The sequence below is a fragment of the Athene cunicularia genome (assembly GCF_003259725.1).
Source record: "Athene cunicularia isolate RWA chromosome 17 unlocalized genomic scaffold, athCun1 chr17_part1, whole genome shotgun sequence".
Taxonomy (NCBI): Eukaryota; Metazoa; Chordata; class Aves; order Strigiformes; family Strigidae; genus Athene; species Athene cunicularia.
The window spans coordinates 4,346,501-4,357,748 of record NW_020799122.1 but is presented as its reverse complement, the minus strand read 5'-3'; positions in this window follow the sequence as shown (position 1 = coordinate 4,357,748).

Here is an 11,248-nt window from a genome sequence, read left to right as displayed (position 1 = left end):
TCACCCCCCACAGAGCCGCATCACCCCCTCACATAGCCAAGGGACTCCGCAGTATGGCCAAGGGAGCCTCCATCCCCAGTGCATCCCCCACACCCCACCCCCCCGCAGGGAAAAATGGGAGAAAACCAAGGCAAACCCCGCAGCATCCCCCATTTAGACCCAGGAGGGTCCCCAGGCATTTTACACCAGACATGACTTTCTCCCCTGCACCTCCCAGGAGCTGCGCTGAGGGGTTTGCTGTCTGGTTTCGGTGACAGCCACCCCTGGGGAGAGGAGGGTATCTCCTCTTCCCAAACGCATGTCTGCTCCAGCACAACCTCAGCTACTTTAGAAACCCTCGTCCACAGCTTTCTCCGAAGACGCTGGTGCTGTACAGGGCACGTTGGGCTCTAGCAGTGGTGATTCACGAGTCTTCCTCAGTCTCCGGCTGGTTATCGCATCCCAGCACTGAAAAAAGAAGTGATTGGTAGTAGCAGAACTTGGGACAAAACCCGGTGATTTGAGTTGCCATCACCCCTCCAGCAGGTGAACAACCTGCAGAGGCACCGGCATGGACAGGACTGTCCCAGCCATGCATGGAGGTTGTGTCCCCTCCCCGAGCTGGTGTGACAGGGGAGCAAAACCTGCCCCAGATCCCCCACTGCATCCCCTGGGCTCGGCCGCTCATCCCCGGGCTCTCTGCAGCTCAGCACCTATCGCTCCCCGGGGCACGGAGGATGCTCGGTGCATCTCGGGAGGCCCTGCCAGCCCTGCCTGGTTGCAGCCCCTGCCAGCAGCCTCGCTGTCTGCAAGCTGTCACACTCCCCGGGTAGCAGGGACCCTCCGGCAGGCCGCTGCCTCTCCCAGCCTCCCAGCAGTGACGCTGGGAAGATGAGCGTGTTCAGCCCGGAGTGTCTCCATCTGTCAGGACGCGTGACTTCTGTCCCGCAGCGTTCGTTTTCCTGACCTGCCTTGCATTTGCAGCCCCAAAGTTACTCCTAAGAGCTAACTTAATTTTTTTTCTTCAGCAGTTTTAGCCCATCAATACTCGTCCTGTCTTTGTTGACTGATGAGAATAATTAGTCTCTGGTCCTTTTATAGCACATCTGCTCTTTTTAAGATGGTATCGCTTATAGCACTCTCTTAATCTATAGAGAGGGAAACAGTTGCATTTAATTAATTGGTCCCTAAATAAACTAATTACTGACAGTAATTGCAGCACACTTTGCACGCCGTTCAAACGCCTGTGCAGAGATCTGACAGGCAAGCCACTCAGTCTAATGACAAGAAATGAAAGCAAGGGAAGAAAATACAGTTTATCTTTAGACAGTCTGCTTAAGACTATTATTGTTTAATTATTATAGAACATATTGGTTAGTACCGAACTATGTCATGGTTCCTGTTCAGTTTTGCTTCAAGGTTGCTTGGACTATCTGCAAAAGATATTGAAAAGCTATGCCAGGAAAAAAAAAAACCAAACCAATTTTAGCTTTTTATTACTTTTATGAGTCAAATGTCATTGTCTAGCAATTCATCATTGCATCTTTGTTCAGAAATATGAACGATGGAGGTTCTTTGCTTGGGCCATTCGTTTTGCTTTCTATGCCTGGGCTCCTGTACTGCAATAAACAGCCTCCTTGCTTCCCAGTGAGTGTGTCAAAACAATTCTCCACTGATCTGAGCCCAGGATAGAAGCAAGGAAAAACAATGTTATAGCAAGGACTTAGCAACTTGGGCTGCCTTGAGCAAGTTTAGATTGTATTTTCTGGACTACCATGAGGTTCACCGACTCTAAGAGTAATTCTGTGAAGACTGGTTAGCTATGAAGTAGACAAAAGTTTTTATAATGTTTTTCTATATTGCAGCAGGGCGCAAGACCTTTGTTGTGAGCGTGGTCTTGTCGTGCTCGGGGCTGTACAAACACAGCTCAAAGAGCCACGATCCCCTAGACTTCACAACATAAATTTCGACAGAAGGAAAGTGCTAATTAGCATCTGCAGTTTGGGAGCCATTCCATAGCCTGGGAAGCTGGCGGCTGGCCAGCCACAACTTTTATCAACCCCTCTTGCCGTTTAGGAAGTGTCCTGTGCTTGCCAAGTCTGTGGGATAAACAGACCAGCAGCAGCCAGGAGCCAAATCATTTGTAGGTTTTAAGTACAGTGTTTAGGTTATAATCACCTGCTTTCCCCCACCACAACCAGTGGGTTATTCTCAGTGTAAATCCTTCGACAAGTTCACGTGTTCACACTCCTGAACCCAAAAATTCTTGGTTTCCAAACACCTGACTCAGGAATATCGTGTGATCTTCCCATCATTCAGCATCCAAGGCCACTCTCTAGGCTTTTTTCCCCACCTCCAGCTTGCTCCATCCCCAGGGAGCAACTCGCAATGCTGCCATCAGGGAAGGGCACATTCACATCTGGTTGTCAACGACCCTGGGGACATCTTCCATCTGACACTCCCCTGCACCTAGGGGCTACGAGACCACAAAGCACAACCACAGCTGGGCATTGCTGGGAGCAGTGGGCTGCTGAAACACTGCCTGGCTTTCTGTATGTATTCCCAGTGCTCTGCCAGCCTGGGGATACTGGTGCTCTTTCTAGATTTAAGTCTCTTTCAGCAACTGCAGTTTGGGGGACACAACACACATCAAGCCCATGGCCTCTCAGAGATGCAAAAAAATAAAATAAATACACCTGAAATAGGGTAACAGAGGGCACTTAGTATCAGTGAAGGATAATGCTGCTCTGCCAGTGGTTTGCTCCAACGGGAAACACAACATGAGGGCTCTAATAAAGCACCCCCACAGGTTTTGCAGCCTCGCACCACGCATCTTCTGCCTATCGCAGACCCTGGGAGAGGGTTTGGAGGCAGCAGCCAGGTACAGTGACAACACAACCTTGTCATCGCCTGCCAAAAACTGTCTTTTCTCATTCCTAAGGGACTTTTTTCTTTTGCTACTCTCTGGCATTTGTTTTTGCTCTAAGCTCCCCAGCAGTAAATAGGACCAAGTGTGCAGCTTTGCAGGAGGAGACTTACCTCCTTCCAGGGACAGCTGCTCGCTGGTCCTGATGGAAGTGCCGGGCACTTTGCTCTGCCTCTTCCCCATGATCATGGAGGTGCCGTCTCCAAGCTGATCCCAAATATTCACGGAGGAAGCCTGAAAGGTTTCCACCGCATCATCCTCCTCTCACTGGGATGTGAGCAACACACTCACAGCCCCTCAGTCACCTTCGCTGCGTTTAAATGCAAACTTTTTGTTTAGGTGAGAACAGCAGTGTGATCCCCAGGTTGGGGGTCTGCCACAGCCACTTTTCTTCGCCAAGGGATGCATCTGCTTAAAAGAGTTAACCAAGCAACAACAGAGAGAAACTGTGTCTTAAATAAGCGGTTTAACCTGAACTGATGAATTACCCAGCACCACGAGCCAGCGTGCTACACGTTTCCAGTGTGAAACATCCCCAGCCCGTGGCCAGCACCAAATGCCAAGGCTTGTGGGGCAACATCAGCCTCAGCCAGAGCACCGTGGCTCTGAGGAGAAGTGTGCTTGAAGGCTGCTCCGTGGTAGCTTTGTCTGGCACATCATGTCACATCTCACCCCTCAGCTCGTGCCTCTGCACCCGACGTGACGTGTCAGACCGGCTGGAACATGACCCAGTGCAGCCGCTGCTTTGGATGGAAATGCCAACAAAAGGAAGGACTTAGAGAGGCAGGGCATGATTTGAAGGATGCTCCCCACGGATTCCCTCGTGCCCCTTTACACAGGGCAGTCCTCACCCCAGAGATATGAATAGCAGGGGGCTGCTGGCCTGAAGGGGCACGGGAGGAGCAGGGGGGATAATCCTTCCACGGGCGTCTTGGGTTGTGGTGGGAATAATGCAGAGCCTTGTGTCACAGCCTTGGAAGGTCAGAAACCGTGTCTCCGGGAAACACCTTCTCCTTCAAGCTTATTGACCTCTTTAAGCTTGTCAAGAGGTTTGTAGGGCAAGCACTCCCTGTACAGAAGCCGTGTTGAGTTTTCTGAAGGAAATCATATTTATCCGTTATTTCTACCCTTTATTAGACCTTCTGCTGACTTGTCTGTTACAAACCTCAAGCATGCAGGGCCTGCAGCCTTTGTCATACAACGCACCAAACATTTTGCTAAGCTGATAAAGCTGCATCTTCAAACTCCTCAGGCTCTTTTGGCCCCATGTCCTCTCCTGGATCGGCTCGTCTGGATTCTGATCCTGGCTTGCTGTGTAATCTTCAGGAAGCAGCTTAGTGCCAGAAAGCAATGGCTAGAGAAAAAGCAACAAGAAAGACTGGCATCAAAGAGCAGAACCCCACACAGAAGGGCTCAACACTAACCCACCCCCCTGCAAACTCCTATGGCAAGCAGCCCTTCCCCTGGCCCCATGCCCACAGCAGATTCCAGCTCCTTTTGCTGTTGTTTCCTACCAAAACGAGGAAGAACTCTTCCCCATCACTCCAGAGACGCGAGAGGTCACTTCATAAAAATTGAGTCCTGCAAAATCAGGGATGGCAAGTAATGCGAGAGGGCAGCGCAGGGTGTCCTATATCTGAAGAGGAAAAAACTGTATTTGGTGTGTTTTTAAATGATAAAGCAGGTCTTTCCTCACCGAGTTTGGTATTGTCCACCACATGTCGGGTACTGAAGCACGCAAAGATGTCTGCTTGGACGCACAGGGAGAGCAATAGGAGAGCAAACAAGTGGGTGGGTGATCATCCTGTGGGCAGCTAAAAGGCCAGGAGAGAGCTGAAACAGCTACAGTCTGGGAACATCACCCTCAGGTGAGTGCAGAGAAGAAGAGGAAGCCACTGATGGAGATCGGGAGCTTGGGGGTAGCACCTACTGGGAGGAGAAGAGACATTGCCGTGATCAGACTGGAGGGAGCTTGTCAGAACAAGGCTAGAGCAGAGTTTATCCTGCTTGGATCATCTTTTGCAGGGACACGTGAATCAGTGTTACAATGCGTGGAGATGGTTATTGCAAAGCCACTTTATTTATGGTGGTTTTATTGGCAGGGGAGTGGGAGTGCAATACAATTTTAGCCACTCTGATGTCTCCATCTCCCTTACAGCCCACCTCCATTTCTAGAGCAGGTTTTTTTTTTTTTTTTGGTTGTTTTTTTTTTTTCTTTAACATGATTCCTCAAACTGTATAAGGGACTTTCTGTACCTGAGATGGTACAAGATTAGCTGGTCTTGCTGAGCAGTCAGGTGTGGATTTCCGTGTGTACGGCAGAAATTGGGTAGGGCTAAGATGTGCAGGAAGCTCAGCTAGGATGAACTTGGAGCATGAAGAAGGATGCACTTCCCACCATGATCTGCAGGGCGCCCAGCTCTCGGGCACGAGCAGGGTCTGTAAGCAGCCTAGCCAGCAGCACTCCTGCGATCTTTAGAAAGATCCTGTTGGAGGATCGGAGGGAGTCTCCAGAGCTACCCAGTCTGAGATCACCACTCGGTCATGCTCCACTCCTCAAAGCGAACACAAATCTCTCCCACCTCCCACTGGCACTATCCACTGGATCACACAACCCTTTACAAACGAACCCAGAGAGAACGCTTTTGTCTCTTCCTGTCCTTTTCAGATATTTTGGGTATTTGTGGCAATCTCTCCTGTTTATATAACAAAGCCACAGCCCAGTGTTTGTGGCACCATATCCATGGTAACCTTAATATAGCATGCACAGGCGACTAGATTTCATTAGGTGGCTCAGCTGCGACAGCACTGGGGAGGGAATTTCTCTGGGCTGCTGAGCTGCACAAGCATCCTGGTGGGAAGGGGCCTGGCTGCCCACCCAACCCCGAGCTCCCAGTGAGGCAGCACCTCCCAAAGGTTAAATGATGTCCTCCTCGCTAACTTTGGTCCTTCTGCTCTCCCATCACCAGCTCACCATGGCTCGGTGCTAGACACAACCCATCCACCTGCCTTTCGCTCTGCAGAATCTGTGGGTGCCTGACTGGACCAGGAGGAGAGATGGAAGATGGGGGAGCTGCTCAGCCTCCTCCGTGCATGGCAGTCCTTGCCTCTGCTGCTGGAGAAGGAGCAGTGGGACAGAGCTGTAAAGAGCAGCTGAGGTTCTATTCTGTCTTGGATTTGGGCAGACTCCTCTGGCGGCAGTGGGGAGGTCTGACTGCACAGCTGGGGCTGGGTCCCTTTGGGTGCGGTCCTCGTGGGGGATGAGGCAAGGGGCATCACTTGGTGTAAGAGAGAGGAAATTTGGTCCTGAGGAAGGCAAAAAAGAGAAATGGGTTAGGAGAAAGCAAGAGTTGGAACAAGCAGAGGCTCAGCAAGGGGGACATTAGAACATTTGTTGTAGGGAACAACAAATGCCGTAGGGAACAAACTCATGTGCAAGGAGGGAATGGCTCTTCCCACCCACCACTGCCGGGTCACGGTCTCCTCCGAGTGTCCTGTCTCAGCTGGCACCCAGCACACCTGCGGGTTAAACACCAACTGCTGCAGCCACATCTGGCGATTCCCATGCAAAACAATGCAGCTCAGAGACAACCACCCCAAATCATTTGCACTGTGGCCCAGCAAATCCACAGTGACATAATGACATTAAATACTCACCTCTGCCTCTGCTGGGTGGGTGTAAACTCAGAGTTTCAGCCCCAGCACCCTCTTGGTGAATGGCAAAGGCAGTGAGCAGTCTGCAGATCCCTTGTGATTTGTTATGGGAACAGGCCCCAGCAAAGTGATCCTTTTAAAAGGAGAAACGATTCTCCCGACCCCGCGACGTATATCAAATAGTTCCTGTCAGCCACAGGGCTGGTCCAGACTCTATGGTGCTGGTATGAAGGTTGAGAGGTGGATGCGGCCAGAGAAACTGCACACAGCGTCAGTCAGGGCAGGGGGCCCTGGGACCCTGCACGATTGCCCATCCATGTGAGCATCTCCCCTACTTGCCAGCCCTCTTTTCCCCCTTCTCATACTGCGTCAGGTCCAGGCTGAGTCAGACACTGCCTAACCTCATCAGCGCCATGGCAAATTCGATCCTGGTGCTGGCTGGATGGGGGCTGCGAATGGCAGAGCCCCCGGGGCACAGAGAGCTGCACCCGCCGCTTGGGAGCAGACAGCGAGCTTCCCTTCCCTCCCTGCCCTCGCCTAAATTGAATTTCCATTTATGTTAGCGAGGCAATGGATTATAGCTCGAAGGGGTGCTGCCTGCTTCAATCCCTAATTTGGTGCATCAATTGTGTTTAAACCTACTTACCTGTAAGCCAGTCTTTGTTCCAGGCAGGCAGCCCTCGCCACCTGCCCATGGAGGCAGCTGCTTCCCGAGCTCCTCAGGCACTGCTGCTTTCAGGGCTCTGGAAACCACAGCTTAGCTCCCTTTAGGCCTGGCTTTGCATCCAGGGTGGTTAGCGGCAATGAAAGCCACAGTAGTTTTAGCATGTCCCTAGGAGGGTTTGGATTTGTGGCTCTGCAGAGGACGAGGTCAGCAAGACCCAGAGGAGGGATTAATGCTGCTGCTGGGGTTCCTATGGCATCCAGCGTGGCTGAGCTGGGGCCTGGGGCACTCAGCAGAGCGCTGACCATTAAAACCAGCCCTTCTCTAGGGCTTGCAGCATGCTCCAGGTATTCCCTCTGCATTGCTGCACCCTTAGCTCTTTTCTGCCCAGGGAGAGCTGGCAGACTCTGCCTGGAGTGGGGCAGGGGGTGCACAGGGACACCCGAGTCTCATCTCCAGCACAGGATGCTCCTGTGCTGATACCAGCGTAATCATGTCAGCATTGGCTCCGGCAAGAGCTCGCAGAAAGCTGCTGCTGCTGCTCTGCCTCCAAGGAAAGGGGCTGAACGCACGGCTCCCATCCCACAGCCCTCCTGGCGCTCCTCCCGGCAGCCGGCCCGCGGGAAGCCACTCTGCACCGGCCCCGAGCGGTCAGAGTTTTGGAGTCAGGAAACTGGCATTTCGATAGCTCATCGAAGTCTTAAAATAAACACCCAGAGCAATGAGTGGAAAGCTGAATCCTCACTCCTTGCTTGGATTTATGAGCAACGCCTGTGGAGAAACTGAAGGGGGGAGAGAGATACTTTTTTTTTTTTTCCCCCTCTTTAAATAAATTCTCACTGCTTATCTGCAAAGTTCAGCTGTTTTCAAGCTGACCTGCCCGTGTTACGCTGTTCCACTGCAAATTCCTTCTGTACAGGAAAGCTCAGGAGCTCCACTTGCATATGCCAGCAGCCTGGGGTTTCATCTCTAATAGATGGAGGCAGAACTTGTTAGCTAAGGACCCCCTCCGGCCCCCCGGTGAGGATCACTTGCCTTCCTGCCATGCTGGCAGCTCAGCTTCCTTCCCTTTACAATGAGGAAACAAAGCCAAGAGAGGAGGAGAAGTGGGTGAATCTATGCTTGGAGGAGGTCACAAACAGAGCAAGGCAAAAATCTGTTCTCAGGGGCTTTTGTAACGCAGCCAAACATCTACCCGAGTAGCCAGGGCTGGAGGGCGAGGGACGGCCATCTGACGCTTTCAGCCAAGGATCTCAGAGCACAGTGTGTCCAGGAACGAGCCCAGGAGCCTCAGGCCAAGGCAGGGATGATGCCTCCTCCTTCAGGAAGATGAGCTGGGCCGCAGATGGGCTGAGGTGCAGCCCCAGCTCCTCGGGCAGGGTCCCCAGGGGTTCGGTTCACACCTCCGGCGAGTGTGGCCCCATGGTGGGAGCCTTCCCGGGTGGCTCTAAGGACCCGCCGCACGTGACACTATCTGGACGTGTGCTTTTAAAGCTGATACCAGCAGTGGGAAGGCTGGTGGGGGGCCGAGCTGTGCACTGCAGTCACTGTACCCATGGGGCGTGGGATGGGGCCAAGGGATGCGCTTGTCTGGGAGAGCTCAGCTCTCCAGCTTTCTCTCTGCTTTGGCTTTTCGCCTGATAAAGCTGAACAAGAGATTAAAACCTCTAACCAGCAGGTCACCCGACAAGGAGAAGATGCTCTGGATCAATTGCCACATTCCTGAGTAATGGTTGTGTCTTAGGACAGTAAAACCTCATCAAATTTAACGTAGAGATGCACACATTGATGACTCATTAAAACACCCAGGCACTGAGCTGAATCTATTTCCTCTCATTACACAGGGCTGGGAAACGTGGATCTACCCCCGTGACATTGCTGCAAGGACCACAAGTGAAACCCAAGACCCAGAGGGGACCAGAGGGGATTCCGCACAGAAGGCTTCTGAGAGCATCATTTGTCACGTGAGCCAGCATTAATGAAACAAGACCATAAACTCCGAGACTAAAGCAAGGCAGTGTGTGTGTATCAAAGAGCTTGAGGCAGTTCATTATAATTCCAATTAACGTAGGAAAGTTAATAACCAAAAGAGAATACATCAGACTTTAAACAAATGAGAAGGGGGAGGAGGAGAGACAAAAGGTATCTTTAAACTGGAGCTGAAGTCCCAGCTGCTACAAAAGCAAAGAAATGGAGAGGAGAGGAGAGGAGAGGAGAGGAGAGGAGAGGAGAGGAGAGTTGAGTTTCATTTCTGGCTGTTTGGGTGAAATTCATGTTTACTCTGGCATTTAACTTCGCAGGGAAAATATTTCAAACACTGTCACTACTACTTAATGCCTGGGAGCGCAGACAGGGCCCTGCTTGCTGTCAGGGCTCCTTTGTGGTAATTGCTGTGTTAGAAAGCCGAAGAGCAAATCTCAAAGCCTGCAGCATCTCCTATTTGCCTTCCTCTTCCTGAAATACTCAGCGTCATGGGATGATTATCTAAATAATCAGTGCAGGGCAGATATTCTCTCGCTGTCCCATCCCAGAGCTGGCCACCCAGTGCTGAACTCTGTACGGCACGGACAAAAAACTCCCCCGTGGAAAAGACAAGCAGACAGGGACGTTCACCCACCCTTGGGTCACCGTGTCCTCGGCAGCCGCGGGACCAGAGACCTGGAGCAGCACTGCGGGACGCCTGCTCCTCCCAGGTGCTCTCAGGGCTGAAATCCAGGCAGTGCAAAGCCCCCGGGGTGAGGGGGCCATTCCCTGATGCTGCTGGGTGGGGGACAAGAGCAGCCTGGAGCTGCTGGGGCAGCAGGCCGAGAAGGGCTGAGGTCTGTCCCCATGACGGTTATTAACCAAAAATGTAATTTTCCACCTGGAAAAGTAAACTGAGTCCCGGAGGTGCTCTCCACAGGGAATACATCCCCGTGGGGTATTTTGGAGGAGGACAGGAGGAGTTTGCACTCCCCAGCAGTGAGTCCACTTCCTCGCTGCAGTCCTCATCAGCTGCCTCCTCCAGCCGTCGTGGCTGAGTCCGTCACGCTCCCCACGGCCTCCAAGGCACTCCGAGGAACCATAGGGCACGCCGCTAATAACGTGCCGTCCGTTCTAATTTTCTCCCCCGATTTGTCTGAGCGTTAACAAGCTGGGGTGACATTGCTCGTGGTTGTACCCGTTCTGTCCCCGCCTGCTGGGATCCTGTCTCCCAATGCCGGGGTGTGCAGGAAAGACCTTGTGAGATACCAGGACCTCAGCTCAGCACTGCCAGGCGGGCTCTACCCTGCTAAAATAAACTCTTGCAGCGTTTTCCTGGAGGTGTGATCACGATTACATGTAAAACTATTATTAACAGGTTAAAAAACGGATGGAGACTGAGATGGGAGGAGAACAGCCGTCTCCCACACTGTCTCCAGCTGAGCTATTGGACTGGCTTGCTGGAGCAGAAGGCACCTTTGTCACCACCCAAAAAGGACGTGTCCTCTCCTGGGAGCCTCCTTCTGGACCTGCTCTGACACCAACGAGAGCTCCAGCAAACGACACCGCAGTCGGCTCCGAGAGGTTCATTTCAAACCCAGCAGCGACTAAAGGACTGCGGGGCTCCGGGTCGCTTGACTTGGCTCAGCTTTCGGTAGCATCTCACGCAAATGTGTCCCCACGGAGGCCAGCCTCCAAAAATAAACCAACACAGCGACAGCTCTGTGGGTTTTGTGCTGCTGGTGGGGACCCTGGGAGGGAACGTGCAGCTGGATGGGTCCCCATGGCGCAGCCTGGACCTTGGCACAGCCTGAGCAGCACACTGCAACGGGGGTGGGGGGACCCGAGGGGTCTTCTGGGTGCACTTGGGCCAGCTTATCTGCAAGCCACCGACCCGTGTGGTTACTCAGAGGAACAAAAAGAAAACAGGGATGCACACAGTGATACCCTGACCTGCACCCAGCACAGTGTGGGCAGGGAGCGGGACCTGAACTTTGCATCCGTCTGGCAGCTGACTCTGGGCTTTGATCCCTCCCAACCATTTGGGTGACAAGTGACCCCAG